At 50.1% G+C, this 21289-nt stretch overlaps 1 pseudogene; it reads right to left on the bottom strand.

Annotated features, from left to right (window-relative positions):
* The window catches only part of LOC136392308 (cyclin-dependent kinase 16-like), a 142303-nt pseudogene extending 121478 nt beyond the window's left edge, over positions 1 to 20825 (bottom strand).
* Between the last annotated feature and the right edge of the window lie 464 nt (positions 20826 to 21289).

Here is a 21289-nt window from a genome sequence, read left to right as displayed (position 1 = left end):
AAAAAAAAAAGTTAAAAAAAACAAAGGCCATGTGGCCCTGTGGAATTCGTCCCTGAGCCTTTGCATGACAGGTGACACCCAGATGGACACTACCTTGCCTGACACACTTCTCTGAACCTTTTTTTAAATGCCCGGGTAACCTCTCTGCCTCACAAATTCTGCCCAGATGGTGGGAAGGAAGTTCCAACAAAGGTGCATGGAGCTAGATGCTCCGGGTCTAAAAGAAATGAAGTATGTGTGTTTGAAAGAGACAGACAGACTCTGTCTACTGAGGCTCTGGAAGCAAAGGGTACGAATTTGAAGCCTGGGCAAGGATAGAGGAGAGGGAGGGGCTCCATGAACCAGCACACGCCCCGCCCAGTCTGGCCCCGCCCCCTGCACTGCCGCTTCAGTGCTGGCATTCAGCAAGGTAGGCATGGTTCTGAGCACCTCGTGGAGTGGGTGTCCTGTTGGTCCAGCCCACTGGCTGGGGCCACTCAGGCCTCCACTCTTTGGTGTAGAACTGACAGCTTGCAAGGTCACTGAACACAAAGGTGAGAGAACAAGAACCAAGGAGGCAATGCTGCAGGGGGCTGCCCATGAAACCCTCGTTTCTGGGCTGGGATGTGGGTGAGGGGAAGCAAGGACCAGAGACAAAAGGGTGATATGTGTCTACATTATGGCTTAATTAGAGGCCGGGCCACTGGGGAGATGAACACTTACCCTGGGTCTTCCTGCCCCTTGCAGGAAGAAGAGGCATCAGGGAGTTGAAAAGAGAGATGAGGAAGGTAGACTGTGTCTATGTCCTAGACATCAGTCATGTTAGGACACTCCATGTGACCAATGGAATAGGAATGCTCAAGTTTCTGTCCATTGCCTTTCCACGGCCACCTGCTCCCCCACTTCCTTCTTGCTGTAGGAACTCAGAGGCTAGCGGCCATGTTTTTCAGCAGGGCCTGGGACACTCTGTGCCCCAGGAATGAATCCTGATTAATCTAAACCAAATGTAATCATCGTACTTCCTTTGCTGGTGCTTGTTTATGCATGGGCATATCAGGCAATTCTGGCCAGAGACAACTGATGGGAAGATTGTTGGTGGGAAGGGGTGCCTTCTGCAAAATCTTTCTGAGACTGAAAATCTGACTTGCTGAAAGAAGCAGCTACCCCTGCTCACTGCCTTTGGATGTTGATGGATGAGGATGTGATGCCTGAGCTTTAGCAGCCACTTTACCATCATGAGGGAAGTAGTTAAGATGCTGAGGTAAGGAAAATAGAAAGATAGAAACAACCTGGGTCTTGGATGGTATCCATTAACCAAACTTGAATTAAGCAAACTTGAAATTGCCTTACCTCTGGACTTTTTGTTTTAAGAGATAATAAATTGCTTATTTTAAAAACCACTCATGATTGATTGCTTCTGAAACCAGCCAACCTGATCAAATTTCTGAAATCAGGATGAAATAATTTGATTGTCTGTAGTGATTCTCTCCCTGGGGACAATGAAGGAGTCTCTGAGGCCACTGCAAACCTGGCTTAGCCAGAACTGCCCCCTTTCTCTCTGGGAAAAAACTGCTGAGGAACATCCCAACAGGTAGCTCGAAGAACGGGCTCCAACCCCCGCACCTTTGATGCATGTACTGTACGACTTCAGGTTAATTATTTAAACCGGTGGTTGGTAAACTTCTTCTGTAAAGGGCAAATAGTAAATATTTTAGGTTTGGTGGGCATTACAGTCATTGTTACAACTATTCAACTCCGTTGTTTTAGTTGGAAAGCATGACATGAATAACACACCAATAAATGGGCATGATGGCTGTGTTCCAATACAATTTTATTTATAAAAATAGGTGACAGGGCATGGCAAATCAATTCTTGATTAAACTCAGAGTCTCAGCTTCCTCATGAGAAAAATGAGGCTGTTTTCCTCACAGGGCAAATTTGAACATCGAATGAGTTGACTTAAGACTATTGCTACAGCCTGCGCAGTGGTAGAGCGTCAGCCTGGGATGCTGATGACCTTGGGTTTGAAACCCCAAGGTCACCAGCTTGAGTGCAGGCCTCACCAGCTTGAGCACAGGGTCACTGGCTTGAGCGAGGGATCATAGACATGACCACATGGTTGCTGGCTTGAGCAAGGGTCACTGGCTTGTCTTGAGCCCCCTGGTCAAGGCACATATGAGAAAGCAATCAATGAACAACTAAAGTGCCACAACTATGAGCTGTCTCTTATCTCTCTTCCTTTCTGTCTGTCTCTCTTTCTTACTAAAAACAAAAACAAAAACAAAACACAAAAAACTATCACTATAGTATATGTGGATTCCCTTTCCTGTGAGAATTAAAGCTCTTGATGCTCAGTAATGGAGAAGTGCTACTATGGCTGTGTGACTTTGAGTAGGTCACTTAACTTCTCTGAGTGTCACAAAGTTGGGATGCAAAGATGTACTTTACACAGAGCTGCAAGGGTTAAGTGAACAATGTGTGTGTATTGCCCAGAGGGACTGTGTTAGGAGGGAGTGATATTGAATGTTATTGAGCAGTAAAGCCTTTTCTGATCTGGCGGGTTCCATGTCACCCCACTGTGCCTTGACAGTGGGTAAATCTTGGTTTTCTTCCTCACTTCCCATGGGTCCAGAAGACCTTGGAGGGCTGCAAACCTCCCCCTGCCATGCCCACGCTCTCCCTCCACCACACACTCATTGCCCCCACCCCCATACCCGTTTCCCCATTTAACAGAACGAGTAATTAACATGTTAATTCTAATCTCATTTGCTAATGAAGGCAGTCTAATTGCACCATAATTGGCAGCGGCAGCAGCAGAAAAACACAAAATAAACCTGCGTGTGTAATTCAGTTTAACTTCTTTATAATTACCTTGCAGGCTGGGACTGGTGGATGGGGTCCCATCAGGGTGGAGTGGGGAGGTTGGGGAATTAAGGGAGAGGGAGCCAAGACGTGAGGGTGGGAGAAAGGGTGAGCAGAACCCTCCTCTCGTCCCACTCTGCTGTTCAGTCCAAGACCTGTGCGGCAGGCTTCCTTCCTTCCACCAACCATTTCCTCCTTGGGTCCAGCAGACCTTTCCTCACGCGGGGGACTCAGTAGCTGTCTTTAGTGTCTTTATTCGCCATCCTCCGCCAGCAGCACCTCTGTGAGATGGGAACATAGGCCCAAGATCTGGCCCAGCCCACTCTTCCATCCTCAGCTCACAGACCTGACCTTGTATTCAGCCAACAGCTCTGTTAGTGTCTTTCCTGCGGAATGCCAGCCTCCTCCCACATCGCCTGGAGCCACGCCCCCTCCACAAAGCCCTAGGAGGGAAGCCTTCCCCGACCGACCCAAACCCCTGAAGGCTGGCCTGCGCTCCTTTACCCCCCTCACCTGCTCACCTGTAGGAACCTGTGGTATGCCACACACCCGATTATTTTACTTGTGTCCTATTTACACGCTTTCTTTGTCACTAGATTGTGTCTATTTAAGCACCTCAGTGCTTGGCACAGAATAAGTGCTTGATTCTATTTTTTGTAGAATGCTTGACAGACAGGTGACCTATAGAAGGTTCTGGAAACATGCAGTGAGGAATATGAAGAGGCCTGGATTATGGTGTTGGCTTTCCCCCCACCTGCTGTGTAACCCAGGGCTGCTCTCTCTGTATAGTCAGAGGCTTGTACTTCATAACCTCTCATTTCCCACCTGTTCTCAATGTCTAGGACTTTTTGAGTTTTCATGGTTGAAATTCTCTCTCCCTTCCGAACATAATTAATGAATAAATCCCCCCCCCCCCCGTCCCCTAATACCTATAGCCAACACTATAACATCAATTCTAGGCCACCTTGTGAAGTTCCCACCTAAACTTATGCAGACCTTCTCCATCTCCACCAGGTGACTTCACTCTGATATTGATGATTCTGAATAAATAAGTAAACATCTTCTCTGAACTCTGATATAAAGTCTCCCACACTGTATCTAAGTAAGCAATACCTTATAGCTTCCCCTGCCCAGCTTCGGAGAGATATGAGTGCCCAAGGTATTTGTTCTGCTTATGCATACAATCATTTCCATAGCAACCAGCTGTGATTTAGGATGAGCTACAAACTGCTTTCCCTTAAGGGGTGGTAGGTGAGGAAAATTGGCATCTCAGGGTCTGAAGAAAGCACTTTTAGAAGCAGCAGCCTTCCCCCGAGCCCGGAGACCCCAAACACTGCATCACACACTGACATTCGCTCTCGGGGTGTCCAGAGGCGCCAAGTGGCCTCTGGGTTTCATTTTCTCCTTGGACACATTTCTCGCAGAGCCTCAGTGGAAATTCCTTTTGCTTCTCTTCTGTCTGAGTCATGTTTCCTGGATCCCACACCTTCATTTTTGTCATGGTTTATGCTTTTATTTTGGGAGAGCATGGGAGGTAAAATTTCTGAGACTGCTTATGAGAAGTTTAATGCCATCCAGCTTCCTGATCTTTTTCTTTTCTCTCTGGTGTCCATAATAGCTTTTCTTTTTCCTCGGTGTTCTGAGATTTCCCGGTGACGTTCCTTGGTATCAGGGGGCCCATTAGTTTGAAATGTTCCCAGTGCAAAGACATTTGCTTACACTACTTCTGTGATAATTGTCTTACCTACAATTTCTCTCTTTCTGGATTTCCTATTAGTTAGATGTTATATCTCCTGGGCTGATTTTCTGAAGTTTTTATTCATTTATTTATTTTCTTTTTAACTTAAGTGAGAGGAGGGGAGATAGACAGATTTCCACATGCGCCCCAACCAGAATCAACCTGGCAACCCCTGTCTGGGGCTGATCCTCAGATCAACCAAGCCACTGGCTACGAGAGGGGAAGAGAGAGACAGAGAAGAAGGAGAGGGGGAAGAGTGGAGAAGCAGATGGGCGCTTCTCCTGTGTGCCCTGACTGGGGATTAAACCTGGGACGTCCTCATGCTGAGCCGTTGCTCTGTCCACTGAGCCAGCAAGCCAGGGCTTGATTTTCTGAAATTCTAAAATTATTTTTTTCTCCTGTATTTTGTTCTTATTCTCTTTGTTGTACTTTCTAGGAGATTTCCTCAGTGTTATCCACCAACCCTCCAGTGGCATTTTCTCTCCTTTTAATTCCAGGAGTTCTTTTTATCTCCTGATTTTTTTAAAAAATAGGAGCCTGTTCTATATTCACAGATGTAGTGTCTTCTCTTATGTTTCTGAGGACAAAGGGTAGGGCTTAGAGAGTCCTGCACCCTCCCGCATTGCTTCTGCTTGATCTGAGCCCCTTCCCCCAGGTTTCTCTGTTTTGGTCTCCATCATCTGTGCTGGCTGCCCGGATGGTCCATGCGCATGCGCCTGGTGGTGGCGAGAAGATGGAGGGTGATCAGAGCGGAGGATGTTTGGAGACACTCTCTTGGTCTGCTCTTGGGATCTACTGTTCCATTGGGAAGGAACCCTCCCAGCTCCAGCCAGACTGGTGGAAGCTGGGCTGCCAGTCTCCAGGAAATTGAGTGGGAGAAGGATGCATGCAGACTTTTACTTACTACCTCTATTTTCGGTCAGTACCTTGCCCTTGGAGAGGCCTGTCCTCTGAAATTTTTTTTTTTAAAAGAGACAGAGAGAGAGAGAGAGAGAGAGAGAGAGAGAGTCAGAGAGAGGGATAGATAAGGACAGACAGGCAGGAATGGAGAGAAATGAGAAGCATCAATCATCAGTTTTTCCTTGCAACACCTTAGTTGTTCATTGATTGCTTTCTCATATGTACCTTGACCATGGGCCTTCAGCAGACTGAATAACCCCTTGCTCAAGCCAGCGACCTTGGGTCCAAGCTGGTGAGCTTTGCTCAAACCAGATGAGCCCGCGCTCAAGTTGGCGACCTCGGGGTCTCGAACCTGGGTCCTTCCACATCCCAGTCTGACGCTCTACCCACTGTGCCACTGCCTGGTCAGGCCTGTCCTCTGGAATTTAAAGCTGTCCAGATCCATTGCTCTTCACTCTTGTGCCAGAGAGGAGGGGTGATACTGGAGGGTCTGACTGCCTCGTATACAGACTTTCAGTCAATGCTTCCATTTGTAGCCTGACCTGAGCCCCACTTCAGAAGCGGCCAGTATCTCCAGTACTTGAGACTTCCTGGGCTTCTGCACCAGCTGCCCGCCAGGTCCTGGGCTTCCCCACTGCTGACCTAGGTGTCAGCTTCCTCCGGTCTCCCGAGCCAGTTGTTACTCACCCATCTGCTTCTGAGCAGTGAAGACTTCATTGCTGTTGCCTCCTCTCCTTGTCTCCCTGTCTCGTTTATATCTTAACAAAATCTTTTAGTCATTTCAGGGCAGTGTCGGGAGGAAGCAAGGTAGAGTGACTTCTTTATGTGTGCATGGCGCTTTAGAGTTTGCACAGCCCATCCTCATCCATCTGCGCGTTTTATCTCCACGAGAGCCCGGGGACAAGGCAGGGAAGGGGGTTTTCTCCGCCATGTTTAACCAGAACTCTGATTATAACTCTTTAAGCCGGATATAAACGGAAGTGAACAGGAGTTGGAAACAGGTGAGAGGCGGGTTGACTACCAACGCCACTGCTTCCCCTTGCGCCCCACGTGGAGTTTAATGAGAAGTGAAATGCCATTGGCAATGCGGACCCAGTAGGAAGTGGAATTTGGAGTTGGGGCTGCTAAACACAGCCTTGGTCTAGGGCACCTGCAGTAAAATTGCTTTGATGTGGTAACTGTTGATGTGAAAATTAAAAGTGATAATCAAAGGCAAAGCCTGATGGTGTCGGAGGGCATTGAGGGAGGCCTTTGAGACTTCTTCCCTCTCTTCTTGACTCCTGTTTTTCTTGTCAGGTCTGTGTTTCTGCCTGTTGGCATGAACGTATGTACATGCATAGCCATGCACGTACATGTGCATATGTACATGGGTTTGTATGATTTGGTGTATGCTCATACATGTATCGTGTATAAGCACACATGTACATGCATGTGCACATGCATCCATATCTGTATGTGAGTATCTATTGTGTCCGTGTGAGAGTATGCATTTTCTTGGTGTGTTTATGTGTTGGGGAAGAGTGACAGTTTGTGAATTTCAACTTTGAGTAGTAGAAAAGCAAAAGATATCAACCTGGATTCAAAGATACCCATTCTCACATTATCCAGGCAACTCTCTCGCTTTCTCAGAGTCTCTGCGTTCTTACCTGTAAAACGAAGTTGGTGATATTAGAGCTGGCAACCACAGGGGGGAGGCTGCCAGAGTTCTTAGGGCCATAAATGAGAAAATGCTGTATAAAGTGTCAAGGATTATGCAAAAGTCACTCGCTCATTCACTTGTTCATTTGTTCCTTCCGTACTTCTTCTGAGACATTTAGTAGCATTTCCTAACAGGACCCCTGTTCTGAGGAATACACTTTCTCTCTGGGAAACAAAACCACAGCACACAGGAAGCCCTGTGCAGAGCCTGGAGGGAGCACAGAGCAGTGCTGACTGCAATAAGAGGCGGCAGAGGCCCCTTGGAGGGCCAGGCTGACGTGGGGGGCATGAGGAGGTCATACTGGACAAGCAAATGGAGGCAGGTGGAAGAATACCAGAGCAAAGCTGTGCACAGTGGAGAGAGAGCGACCTGGCAGGTGATTTGCCAGGAAGTCAGTCTCAGGACCGAGGTTCAGTGCTGGCTGCCATGATACTCCTGTCCACTGCCTGCCCTCCTGCTGGGACAGTCAGGCAGGATCTGGGGAGGTGTTCATTTCTGTGCTCCTTCTTTTATTCACTCTTGAATTTAGCAAGCATCTATTAAGCTCCCATCTGCACCACCCTGCTGTAGGCACTGGGGATGCACAGCACCCCCACCCCCGTGGGCCCACAGGCGGCCCCTGTTAGCAGCCTCACCTCTCATTACATCCTCCAGCTTCAGGCTGGCGGGGAGGATCCTTCCAGAAATAATGTCACTGCAGAATTTTATGCTGGTTTTTTCCCCTTCCAGGGGGAACGTCTGCCAATGGCTTTTACGATGTTGAATAAAAAGCTTTTTTTCCCCCCTTTAGATATTTTTATTTCACCTTTAAAGGATGTACAGTAAGGGTGAGAACATCTCGATGAAATCTCCGCAGTAAATAACTCCTGGGTCCCTTCCTCATGCAAGTGGAAGGACAAAAGGACAAGGCAAGCCAAAGACGGCCTCCTCACCTTCCTCAGCCCCCCACCTTGGGATGGGGGCTCAGCTAAACCACGAGTGGGTGGGGAGGATCTGCCCCCACTGTTACGGAGGAGAGGTGGACGGTCCTCCCTGGGGCCCCTGGGCTCCATGTGTCCCATCCCTTCTCTTTTCTCTGTGGGAAGGGGCTAAGTGTCCTTGGCCACCTGCTGTGGTGTGCTAAGCACTTCACATTGGTGTGAGGGGGTTAAGTGGTCAGGACTCTGGGTCTGGTCTGCCTGGATATGGTCCCTGCCTGCTCTACTTGCTACCTGTGTTGGAGACCTTGGCCAAGTTATTTTTATTATTATTATTATTTTTTTTTTTGTATTTTTTTGAAGTTGGAAATGGAAAGACAGTCAGACAGACTCCTGCATGTGCCTGACCAGGATCCATCCAGCATGCCCACCAGGGGGCGATGCTCTGCCCATTTAGGGCATTGCTCCATTATGACCAGAGCCATTCTAGCGCCTGAGGCAGAGGCCATGGAGCCATCCTCAGCACCCGGGCCAACTTCGCTCCAATGGAGCCTTGGCTGCGGGAGGGGAAGAAAGAGACAGAGAGGAAGGGAGGGGGAGGGGTGGAGAAGCAGATGGGCACTTCTCCTGTGTGCCCTGGCCGGGAATCAAACCCGGGACTCCTGCACGCCAGGCCAATGCTCTACCACTGAGCTTGGCCAAGTTATTTAATCCCTCTGTGCCTCAATTTTTGCATCTGCAAAATGGGGATAACAATGGTGACTTCCTACTAGAGTTTTTGGGTTGAATAAATAAATTCATGTAAGTGAAGCACATAGAAGAGTATCTGGGATACAGAACAATGTTAAGAAATGTTAACTATGTCATTATTATTTCTCTTTTCATCAGCTGAGCTGGTGCTGGCTCTCTGCTTGTCTTATCTCTCAGCTGAAGTGTGTCCAGCCACTTGTTTGAGCCAATGGCGTCACCAGGGGAGAGCAGTGGGGCTGTAGGAGAAGTCCCCTCTATAAAGAGCAGCCCCTGGGAGGCTTGTGCAGCCCCTGAGAGATCTACTACTGAGCAATCGTTCTGAGATGCTGCTCTCGGAGCTGGGAGGCAGATCTGGAAGTGGGGGGCTTGTCCAAGGCCAGCGTGGCCCCAGCGCAGAATCAGGGTCTGTACTCAGCTTCCCCACTGACCCCTGGTCCTCGTTTCCTTCTCTCCTGTGAGGAATCTGTGGAGGGTGGATCTGTCTAGTTGGGGGCCTTGGATTTAAGAGGTTGCCTTTGCCCCCCAACCCGGGAGAGGAGGGGTCCATGGTCGTAGCTAGTGGAGATTCAAACACTTGACTCTGAGCTGGGCTGGCCCCGGTGTTATTAGTGGTGGGGGTGGGGAGGCCAAAGGGTGAGAGGTCAGCGATGACACATGCCCACGGGCTCTGCTGGACCAAGAGGTGGCAACTGCAACTGTTTTTAATGAAGCTGTCAGCTGGGCCACCCGGGTAGAGGGAGCAGACAGGGCAGAAAATCATCAATTTAAACAGATAATGACTCAGAGGCTTGGGCGGGATGAGGGCCTGGTGGTCCTCTGGGCAGCGCTGGAGGAGCTCTGTGGGGAGACAATGGCTCAGACAGGCTCCGCTCTGGTGGCCAAGCCCCACCCCCTTCCACTGCAGGGGCCTCCCTGTGGCATTCAGGCCAGTTCAGCAAACCTGTCCTTGGCATCGACTCTGCCAGGAACTGAGCTAGCACTGGGAATAGAGACAGGACTGAGACACAACCTCACCCTCGGGAAGCTCAGTCTGAAGGTGGACACTGGTACCTAAGTAGTCAGTTACACGGTGATGAGACGTTGGCCGTGAGAAAAGCGGATGTGGCCGACTCTGGAACTTAATAGCCTGAATTTGAATCTTGGCTCAGCTCCTTTCTAACTTTAGGACCTTGTGTGAGTGACAAAAAAAAAAAAAAAAAAAATCTCTGTTGCCTCAGTTTTCTCATCTGTAAAATGGGGGAGACTACAATAGAGTTGTGACTATTACTGCTCAGTAACAAATTCCCCAAACTCAGTGGCATAAAACAACAACCATTTTATTATGTCTTGACAGGTTTTGTGGTCAGAAATTCAGACAGGGCCCAGTGGGGATGGCCTATCCCTGCTCCACAATGTCTGGGGTCTCAGCTGGAAAACCTGAATATCATGGGGTGGCACGAATGGCTGGGCTGGAATAATCTGGAGCCTTCTCATTCATGTGTGGGACTCTAAGGTTGGGGCTGGGCTCAGCGGGACTGTCACCAAGAAACACTTGCAGCCTGTGGGGAGCTTGGACTCCTCACTACACGGTGGGCTCCAAGAAGAAGCATTCTGGGAAGCGGGTGGAGAGCAAGAGACCAAGGTGGAAGCTGCATGGCCTTCTAGAACCTAGCCTAGAAAGACACATCACATCACTTCTGCTGTATGCTATTGGTTGAAACAGCCACAAATGCACCTAGGATTAAGGGGAAGGGACAGTGTAAAAACTGTCACTGTACCTCATAAGTTTAGATAATGAAATTAAGTGAGACATGTAAATGGGTCTAGGACAATGCCTGGAAGCACCAAATAAAGCTTAAGTATTATTATAATTAGTGCTATGGGGGAAGGGTGTAGTAAAGAAAGGCTTCTGCGTGAAAGTGATATTTGAGCAGGGTTTTGAAGGATGAGTAGGAGTTTGGTATGTACCTCCTAGGGAAAACAATTCAGGTAGAGGAAACAGCTTAGGCAAAGCCAAAGAAGGCATGAAACAGTGATGTGCTCAGGGAAACCATGAGTAATTTTGTGTTATTGCAGCGTGAGGGCAAGGAAGAGCACGACTGGTGTTACATTGGAGGGGAGGCAGGGTGAAGGAACCAAAGCAATATTTTGTGGGCCCAATTCACATTTTGTCCTGAGGATATCAGGGAGCCATGGAGAGTTTCAAACAGGAAGTGACATGGCTAGTTTTGTCAGAAAGATCAGCTTTGCAGTATTGTGGAGGATGGATTGGAGGGGTAAAAGTGAAGGTTGGGCACCAGTGAGGGGCCATCACCAAAAGAGAGGAGGAGCGCCTGACCTAAGGGGGTGGAAGTGAGGGTGAAGGGAGGTACACGGATGTGGAGCCCTTTAAGCTGTAACAGCGACTTGATTAGTGATAACTGGAGGTGGGAGGAGAGGGTGTGCCCTGGGGAGGAACAGATTTGTGACTGGAGCATCAGGCTGGATGTCGGGTGGGTGGTTATGACCATAGATCCTATTCCTGAGCAGAGACGGGGGTACATGGCCAACACGGCCTCCCTCCCCAGGGCCACGTCTGAGCCTGTGGCCTTGTGCGAGGCTCACCTCTGAATCCTTCCAAATTGACTTGGGCCACACTGCTTGGGGTCTGCTCGGCTGTGGAAGTGAGGGAGCAGAAGGACTTGAGGAGACCCCCACTTGAGAGCGAGGGCAAGATCTTTGACCCCCCCCACAGATTGTGCCCAAAGGTTGTGAAGTCCTTCCTCAGAACAAAAGGACCTCTCTCCTCAGAGCCTTCCCCTCCAATGGTCGGCAAACTCATTAGTCAACAGAGCCAAATATCAACAGTACAATGATTGAAATTTCTTTTGAGAGCCAAATTTTTTAAACTTAAACTATATAGGTAGGTACATTCCGTATCGAGGTAGTGCCCGCACATGGTATTTTGTGGAAGAGCCACACTCCAGGGGCCAAAGAGCCGCATGTGGCTCGCGAGCCGCAGTTTGCTGGGCAGGGAACTAGGCTGAGGGCCGAGAGTTGTGATCTTGGCTGGGGGGCCACAGAATGGCGGGATTCCAGAATGTTGGAATGAGAGAGCCCTGGGAGGAAGCTCCGAGCCTGGCAGTAGACAGGATTGGGTTTGAGCCCTGGTTCTGCCTCTTCCTGGCCATGTGGACAGGGAACTGTGTAGATCGGAGGCCATGCCACCACCTTCCACATGGGAGTGCTGAGGGGTTAGATGGGACCATGGATGGGAATGAGTTTTAGAAGTGGTTGTCATAGTCCAGATGAGAAATCGGAGGCTTAGAGAGGGAAGGTATATTCGTCAGGGTTATCCAGAGAAACAGAGTCAATAAGATTCTATCTGTGTATCCATCTCATAGGGAATTGGCTCACACAATTATGGAGGCTGAGAAGTTCAAGGCCTGCAGCTGGCAAACTGGAGACCCAAGAGAGCTGGCGGTGTAAGCTGTAGTCCAAGGACAGGAGGGGACCGATGGTGCAGCTCAATAGGTCAGGCAGAGAGTGAATTCTCCCTTACTCTGCCTTTTTCTTCCGTTCAAGCCTCCAACAGATTGCATGAGGCCCACCCACACTGGGGAGGGAAATCTTGACTTAGTCTATCGATGCAGATCTTAAGCTCACCCAGTAACACCTTCACAGATACACCCAGCATGATGTATTTAATCAAATATCTGGGCATCCAGTGGCCCAGTCTAGGTGACACAGAAAACCATTACAGAAGAGATTGCTAAGGGTCACCTAGCAAATTAGTGACAGATCCAGAACAAGGTCTGACCCAGGCAGAGGTGGGAGGGTAAGGAGCAGGGACTTCTGCCAGTGTCTCCAACCCATGGCAGGAGGACCGAAGCGGCTTCCTCCCCAGAGAGAGGGCGGGATCTGTAGCCAGTGGACCTGGGTTCTATTTCCGGCTCTGCCACTTTGTATCTAGAAGTAACCCTGGGCAAAGAAGGTATTTCTTGATTGTACGATTTGTTGAGTGACCTTGTTGCATGTGATGACAGGACGAGGGACTCTGGGACAGGAGACGAACATGTAGCAGAGAGTATAGCATAGTGGTAAAGATGGGTGCTGGAGCCAGCATTCCTGAGCCACCACCCCTGTGACCTTGCAGGAATTACTTACCCTCCCCGCACCGTAGTTTTTCTCATTAGCAAATGGGGATCCAATGCGATAATGCACTCTAAGTGCAGAGCATGGTGTGGAGCTCATTCAAGCCCTCCAAAAATATTAATCCTTAATATTTGTCGCGAGCATGCATTTTATTTACATAAAACCTTTAGCTCATCAAATTATCCCAACAACTTACGAGGTAGTGTGGTAGAGGTAAGGCTATGTGCTTCCCAGACCCCATTTCCTTTCCTTTTGCACCTGGACACACAGTGGACTACACTTCCCAGACTGCCTTGCAGTGGGGCCTTGTGACCTCGATCTGGCCAATGAAATATGGGAGATGTGATGTACCCTATTGCTTCCAGGCTTGCTCTTCAGACCTCCTGTGAAGTTCCATCTGTTCTTTCTCTCCTCTATTGGTTCGCTGCAGAGGTTCTGAAGCAGTGGAGGGTCAACAGGTTGAACAGTGGTTCTCAACAGGGACGATTTTGTTCCTCCTCTCCCTGGGCACATCTGGAAATACCTAGAGATATTTTTGGTTGTCAAAACTTTGGGGAATGCTGTTGGTGTCAATAGGTAGAGGCCAGGGATGTTGCTAAACATTTCTCAATGCATCACACAGCCCCCACAACAAAGAATTGCCCAGCCCAAATGCCAATAGTGCTGAGATTGAGACACCTTGGGCTACAGGGTTCCACTGCCCTGGGGTACTCTAAAATGAAGAGCCTGGGTCCTCGAATGACTGTATGGTGCACAGCTCTCCTTGTTCCCAAAGCATTAGCCTGGAGCTAGGAAATCTGTGTTTAAAACACTGAGCTTTTTGGGATCAGTAGTTAGAACAGTTGGCCTACCTGGATTAATGCAGGTTGCTGTGGTTAAGACCATTTCATTAATGAGGCAACTGAGACACAAGGTTACAGAACTTATAGGTGACAAAGTGTGAGTTTGAACCCAGGTTTGCCCAGCTATATACAACCTGCGCTGGCCTCACTATTAATGCAGGCTCTTTTCAGCTCCTGGCTCTAAGAAGCCTCAGCATCATTCTGTTCCCCCTGTCTGCATCCCCTGGGGGTTTTAGGAGGAGACAGCTGCAGAACAAATCATCACATGGCGGTGCCCGGGCTCCCTGCTCTGAGGCCTCCTGCTCTGTGGTAGGGCACGCTCCCCCAGAACAAGCTGGCTGTGTCCTCCTGATCTCATTCCCAGGCAGCCCAGGTTGGCCACCTGTGGCTCCATTCTTGCACCCTTTTCAAAAGGGCTGGGGCATACCTCCTGCATGTGCCCGCTGTCCTCTTCAGGGAGCCCCTTCCCATCACATTCTCTGCCGTCCTGAGCCAGCCTCCACCTGTTTTAGGTTTGAATTTCCGGGCAGGTGTCTGGAGACAGCTCAGCTCCCTGTTAATTTCCTGAGTTGGCTTCCTGAAAGGCAGAGGACTTGGACGTGGCTGCTTGGAGCGATGAGCAGATAGCGATATCTGCTCTGGCTTCCTGCCTGTCTGCGGGGGCACTACTGCCATCCGCCCACCCCAGGGCCCCTCCCCTTGCAGTCCCCATACCTCATAGAGGGAGTGAAGTGAGGGTGGGGGCTGGTGAGTCTAACTGTGGGTGGGCTGCAGAACCTCATCAGGGAGAAATACATGTGTTCCAGCCTCCAAGAAGTGCCTGTGCGTGAATGCGTGTGGTGGTGTTTATCTATACCTCTTAGTAAGAGTTGTAGGAGCCTCCGACAAGTCATTTGGCACAGAGGATTTTTCTGTGTCCAGTGCATTCAGGGAGGGAGGCCTTCCTTCACTTATATTAACTCATAAGGTGAACTCCCTACACTAGTTTTCTGATGAATAGGAAGTTCTTCCTCCAGTCTGCTCCAAGTCCCTCTTGTTGCAGTCTGGGTTCATTGTCTCTATTTTGTGGAATTAGAGGCAAATCTTTTTGCCTCCCTGATGTAAGCCCTTTTAGTACCTGAAAATAGAAATTGAGCTCCTCTCAAAATACTACCCATATTCTTTTTTGCAAACCATGCAAACCCATCTCCCTTAACCTTTTTTTCCACAGATAAGGATGACTACTGGAGAAATGTACAGTAGGAAAAATGTGTCTGCAAGTTTCCTTCCTTTTTTAGAAGTTCTTCTGTCCTTCCATAAAAGTCCCTATGGCTACAGAAAAGATACAGGCCTTCGGAGTCAGGCAGCTGTGCGTTCCAACTCCTGCGTGGTCATTTCTGAGCTGGGCAACTCCAGCCAAGTCATTTAACCTCTCCGAGCAAGGCTCAGTTTCGGCACTTTGCACTGAGCTAGTCACAGAGCAGATGCTCAGTACGTGTTTATTTCTTTCCCCTGCCTGCCTTTCCCTCTCTCCCCACTGCTCGCTGGGACTCAGGCGTTCACACTCTCCACCCGTCTCCCTACTACTTTCTCTCTTGCCCTCAATGGCTGCTGCCTGAGAAACGATCAGGTGAGCTCAGGCTTGTGAAACTGATCAGCTGGGTGTGGGCGTGGCATGGGCCAAGCGCACAGAAAAATCAAGTCGTCCATGGTGAGACCCCAGGCTCCAGCCCCAGGGTGGGTGAAGGGAGAAGGCTTTCCCTGTTGCCTCTACACAAGGAGCCCACTTTTCATCCCCTAGTCATTTAGTCGCTCTCTTGGCACCTTCTCTATGGGTTTCCACCAACCCCAGTGCCTCCTTTTTAAAGTTGGGACCACAGCCCAGCCTATCGTCAGGATACATGATCTAGAGTCACTTGATTCCCCTACAGCAGGATGCCCCATGTTTCTCAGACTCATAAGAGTGTTTTCCTGATGAGAAAACAGGCTCAGAGAGTGGCTTCCACCAAAATGGGGGGAGAGGCTAGGATCCTGACTCTGGGTCCAGGGCTGTCTCCACTGTGTTAGTTAGAAGTGAAGCCCACTTGTGACTCACACTCCCTGGGAACCAGGAGCTGCAAAGACGCCTGAGCACAGTGGGGGCGTGAGGGCTCTGTCTAAAGAGTTGCTGTTCTGCCTGACCTGTGGTGGCGCAGTGGATAAAGCGTCGACCTGGAATGCTGAAGTCGCCGGTTCAAAACCCTGGGCTTGCCTGGTTAAGGCACATATGGGAGTTGATGCTTCTTGCTCCTCCCCCTGTTCTCTCTGTATCTCTCCCTCTCTCTCTACCCCCTCTCTCTCTAATAAAAATGAATAAATAAAAAAATCTAAAAAAGTAAATAAATAAAAAATTAAAAAAAAAAAAAGAGTTGCTGTTCTTTTCAGGAAGAGAAGGGAGAAGGCCCAGCTCCTCTGAGCAAAGGAGCCCTCAAGGGGGATTGCACCAAATTATTTTGAAGGTGAGGTGGCATTAAGTTCTTATATCTGCGAGGAGCCCTTCAAATTGGCTACTGTCACCTGTCACTGCTGCCAGGGTGTTACATAAATCCTCACAGAGACAAGAAGCAATGGGGGGATAGGAATGTGGGGAGGCAATTGTTGTAAGTACAAAAGAATACAGCCATGAACAAAATCAGCACCTCCCTACAAGTGATGAAAAAACCCTGCCCTCAAGGAATTTACATTTGAGAGGTGACAAAAAACAAAATAAAAGTCGAACCAGCATTAGTAATGCTAATGTATGTTATGGAGGAAAGAGTGAAGCGTGGAGAGGAGATGGGGTGTTGGTGGCACAATTCATAGATGAGAGCTGGGAAAGCCTTACCTAGCAGATGGCATCGAGTAAAGATCTGAAAGAGGGGAACGAGGCATGTGAATATCTGTGCATGTGCAAAGGCCCTGAGGCAGGAGCAAGCCTGGCAGGGATGAGGACTAGCAAAGAGGGCAGTGGGCTTGAGCAGAAAGGATGTTGGGGAGAGGGGAGGAGATAAGGGTAGAGAGACAATGAGGATTGGAGCCGGTGGGGTCTTGTAGGCCATTGTTCTGATTTGGCTGTTACCCTGAGTGAGATGGAGTCACTGGAGGTTTTGAGCCCAGTAGTGCCCAGGCCTGACTCAACAGGATCACTCTGATGGCTGGGTTGAACCTAGTGTGAAGAAGGGAAACGGCCGAAGCAGGGAGACAAATTTTTCAACAGCCGTAAGGTTTCGTGAAGGTACAGATGAAAAGGCACAGTTCCTGCTCTCAAAGCAAGTTGTTCTTCATGGGCGGCGTGAGGGTTGCAGGGACAGGCGACTTTTACCTCCACAATGCACACCCCAGAGGGAAGAAAGGGCTGAATCCGCAATGCAAGCTTCTGAGTTCGACAGAGGCGGGAGGGTGAGAAATGCAATTTTGTTAAGTATATATTAGGTGCTGAGCACTGTTCATACTGATACAATTTAATTTAAACCATCACACCAGCTTATGAGCTATTTTTTCCCTTTTCTAGACAAGGCCCCTGAGGCTCACAGTAGTTAAGGAGCTTGACTGAGCTCAAGCAGGAAAGGTGGGGGCTGCAGAATCCAAACAGTCAGCCTGTCTGGAGAGCTGCTTCCTTGAGTGCCTCTGGGCCCGATGCCTCCCCTGGACACTCCTCCCTCATCGCCACAGCTAAGAAGCCCCAGGGCCCGCTGGTTCCTCCAAGTATCTTCATTCCCTCCATTCCTCTCTTTGCAGGGGGCTGTCTTTAGCCCTTAAGCGGGTGAGTCGAGCTCTCCCCTTCTTCGGAGCCTCGCCAGGGCTGGTTCCTCTACCCGAACACTCCTCCCCAGTCACTTTTTGCAGATGAACTCCGCTCACCTTTCAGGTTTCAGATAGCAAGTTAAATCCCCCAATCCCTGGAGGTCAGCCTCCAGATCACATGTCTTACACTGCCTTATATAGAACCCAGCATTTCCCTTAATGCTTATGCTTATCCTGGGGCAAAGATGGGACTGGGAGAGTGAGGGAAGATTCCCGTGGAGGGAGAAGCAGGACGTGAGGCATCAAGGGCCTGGGAGGTCAGGTGGCTACTACAGCTGTGGGGTGACTTGGCCCAAGGACAAATGGACCTGGTGAGGGTCACATGTGCAGTGAGCTATGGGCAGTGCCTGGACCTTGTCCCCTAACTGTACGACAGTAAGATGTCCTTGATACCTCCTGTCCCTTTCTTATCTTCTTTTAAAGACACCTTCTCTCACTTAATCGTAGGAAGTGAGGGTGTCCCGGGGACGAAAGCTGGGTGACGATGGTTGCTGGTGATGAGGAAGGTCAGTGCTGTTGAAAGGCAGTTTTTCCTGGCCCGGTCTCACGCACTTTGGTGTTGCTTTCACTTTGTTGGGAGAAAGTCTAGTCTAAGAATGTGCTAATTATTTATCTGTCTTCATCGTCTAGCCACCCAAGCTAATTCCAGTTGGAGCTGGCTTCTTGTAACAAGGTGTGAGAGTGGCACAGTGGGAAGGACACAGGCCAGGGGCGAGGAGGCTGCACTTTGCACTGAATAGCTGTGTGATCTTAGGTCCTCACTGTCCTCTCTGGTCCTTATGTTTGTGGGCCTTCAGGCCCTCGGGTGGACTGTGGTAGGTCAGTGAGGCAGATAGGTATGGCCAGAGCCTCTGGAAGGTAACAGGCCCCGCCTGTCCGATGTCCTTTCTTGCTGGGCGGTTCCAATCTGGCCTCCTCTCTCCTGGCTCATTTCCATGAATGTCAGCTTCTCCGGGGCTGGGAACACTTCACTTAGCAGACATGGGGCTGGTTGATCCCTGTCTCTTTCTTACTGGTCCCCTGGCCAGGGAGAAATGTGGGAGCGTATGGAAACATCGGCTTTGAAGAGGATGTTTCTCTGCTGGGCTGACTATCTCTGCTTGGTGTGTGTGTGTGTGTGTTTGTGTGTGTGTGTGGGGGCTGCCTTGGGGGACACGAGCTGGAAGGGACACTGTATTAATTAATCTCAGGGTTGGTGGTAGGAATGAGCACCGGGGCTGGAAGGCAGAGCAAGCTCCGGCTTAGGTCTAACTAACTCTGAGCTTCCCTCCCTCTTTCTGGGCCTCAGTCTCCCTGGCTATACAATGAGGGGTTGGATGATGTCAATAATTTCAAATAATGGCTCGTGAGCACCTGTGTCAGAGCTTGTTAAAAATGAGAGGACCAGTGCCCCCTGTAGACCTTCGTTAGCATCAAAGCCACTGGGACTCTATTTTACTAAACTCCCCCAGGTGATTCTGATGCCTGTGGAGTCTGATCACAGCTCGGGCAGATGACACTCAAGGCCCTCTGGCACGAGTGCTCACCCATTCCCCTCTCCGCTTTGGTGCGTGATAGAGTGTTTGGTTCCGTGTGCAAACGTTACGTCGTGTGAAGTCCTGTAGGAGGACCTAGGGCGCTCTAACCCAGAGGCAAGAATACTCGAAAGGAAACTGTCACTTCTTCAAGAGATGCCACTTGGAGGAAAGGAATTGGCTTGGTTTTGTGTGATCCGGAGGCAGATCTAGGACTGTGGGTGAATGTCAAAGGGAGGAAGTGCTTCCCAACAATCAGTGGTCCTCAGGCCGCCTTCAGCAGTGGTGAGTGCCTGTCAGTGGGGGAGTGTAAGCGGATGTATACTCTCTTAAGGGAAATGCGGTAGAAGATGAGCCTTAAGCAGTGGGTGGATTGGGAGACATTCATGGAGACCCCCTTTCCAGTCTGAGCTGATAGGAGTCCATAAAGTCAGGCAGCTTTGCCTGCCTAGGATGTAAAGCGATGTGTGCATCCACGTGCTCACTCATGCTCACACCCACACAAAGGCATACTGTGTGTGCAGACCTTCAGACCCACCTGTATGTGCACACATGACACAGGAATGTCCCCTGTGCAATAAGTGTACACAGGCACTGTCGCATGAATACATGTGTGAAAATACACACGGGCGTGCGTGCGGTTCGCAGACTGCACACATTGGCCCAGCTGTTGGTTCCCCTCCCCACCAGCCGCGCCTCCCCGTGCAGCCTCCAGGCTGGTCTCTGGAGCCAGAGCCTTGCTTAATCTCCATTAGCGCTCTTATTTCCGGCACCAAATTAAAAGTGTGACCAAAAGTTAATTATTCTAATTCAATTTGGCCCTAATGTGGCGCACGTGGTGGTGGGAGGCCCAGGCGGAGGTGAGGCGGGCGTGGGCAGGACAGGAGACCTCAGGGTTTAATATGTCTTAATGACTATTACAGGAAACGCCCCAAAGCCTTCTTCCTGTGTCCCTGGCACTGCCTCAAGCAGCCTCCCGAGAGCCTAGAAGTCTCAGGGTGCTTTGGGAGCTTGGTTCTGGGAAATATTTGAGGTGATAGGTAGCCTCTCTCTGCAGGCCAGAGCAGGGGTGGAAGGGTGTGTGTGTGTGTCTGTCTGTCTGCTGATGGAGATCACAGTCCAGAGGTGGAGGGTGTGTGTGTGTGTGTGTGTGTGTGTGTGTGTGTGTGTCTGCTGATGGAGAACACAGTCCAGAGGTGGAGGGTGTGTGTGTGTGTGTGTGTCTGCTGATGGAGATCAAAGTCCAGAGGTGGAGGGTGTGTGTGTGTGTGTCTGCTGATGGAGATCACAGTCCAGAGGTGGAGGGTGTGTGTGTGTGTGTGTGTGTCTGTGTGTGTGTGTGTGTGTGTCTGCTGATGGAGAACACAGTCCAGACTCTCTTGTCAAAGCCTCTGGGGAGCCGGCAGAGCCTCTCCCAGGGGAGTGCACTGTTGGGGTCCCTGATGAGTTTCTCCCGGACGAAGCTGAGAGAAAGGAAGGCCACCGCCTTTGCCCAACGCTGTGGAGCAGCCAGTCCCCTCTCCTGCTGCTCAGAGAGCTCTCAGATCCGTTGTCTCCTGCTCCTTCCTGCTTTTGCTCTCCCCTCAGACTTGTTCATTCATTCCGCACCCTCTCCTGATTAGGAGTGCAGGTGTAGGGGCTCCAATCCAGCTTCCTCCGGTCACAAACACAGTCGGTCACAAACACAGTCTCGTCCCAGCATTTGACCATGGGGCCTGGAGGAGCTAGGCTAGAGTCTGAGGGGAAATTAGGATTCGTGCCCCAAGGGCTTTCTGCCTCCTGGGAGGTCAGCTGGCCTTGCCGAGGTCCTGGACTGATGGCAGAGACAGTGTCTTAGTGGGAACGACAGAGCCTAAGGTCACAGAACAGAAGGTCTTGAAGAAGCACCAGAATGCGAAGCTGGTGTCAAGCTGCTGACTGACACTTGAGGAGCCTCTGTAGCGCTCCCAACTGCTCGCACAGTCCCGGGAGTAGGAGCAGACGACCTCCTAACGTCTCCCTTCTGTCCACTCTTCCTGTGTGTTGACCTGTGATCTGTATCCCTGTAACTTTCCTCCTGTTGGTCCTACAAGTGCTCTCTGGGGTCACGCAGGACAACTCTGACCCCTGAGAGAGCGTAAGTGTTTGAGGATATTGTATAACGTTCTCCACGGACCTCCTCTTCTCCAGGGGGA

This window comes from Saccopteryx leptura, chromosome 2 (genome assembly GCF_036850995.1).
Source record: "Saccopteryx leptura isolate mSacLep1 chromosome 2, mSacLep1_pri_phased_curated, whole genome shotgun sequence".
Taxonomy (NCBI): Eukaryota; Metazoa; Chordata; class Mammalia; order Chiroptera; family Emballonuridae; genus Saccopteryx; species Saccopteryx leptura.
The sequence above is the reverse complement of the archived record's forward strand: the minus strand, read 5'-3'. Positions and strand labels throughout refer to the sequence as shown.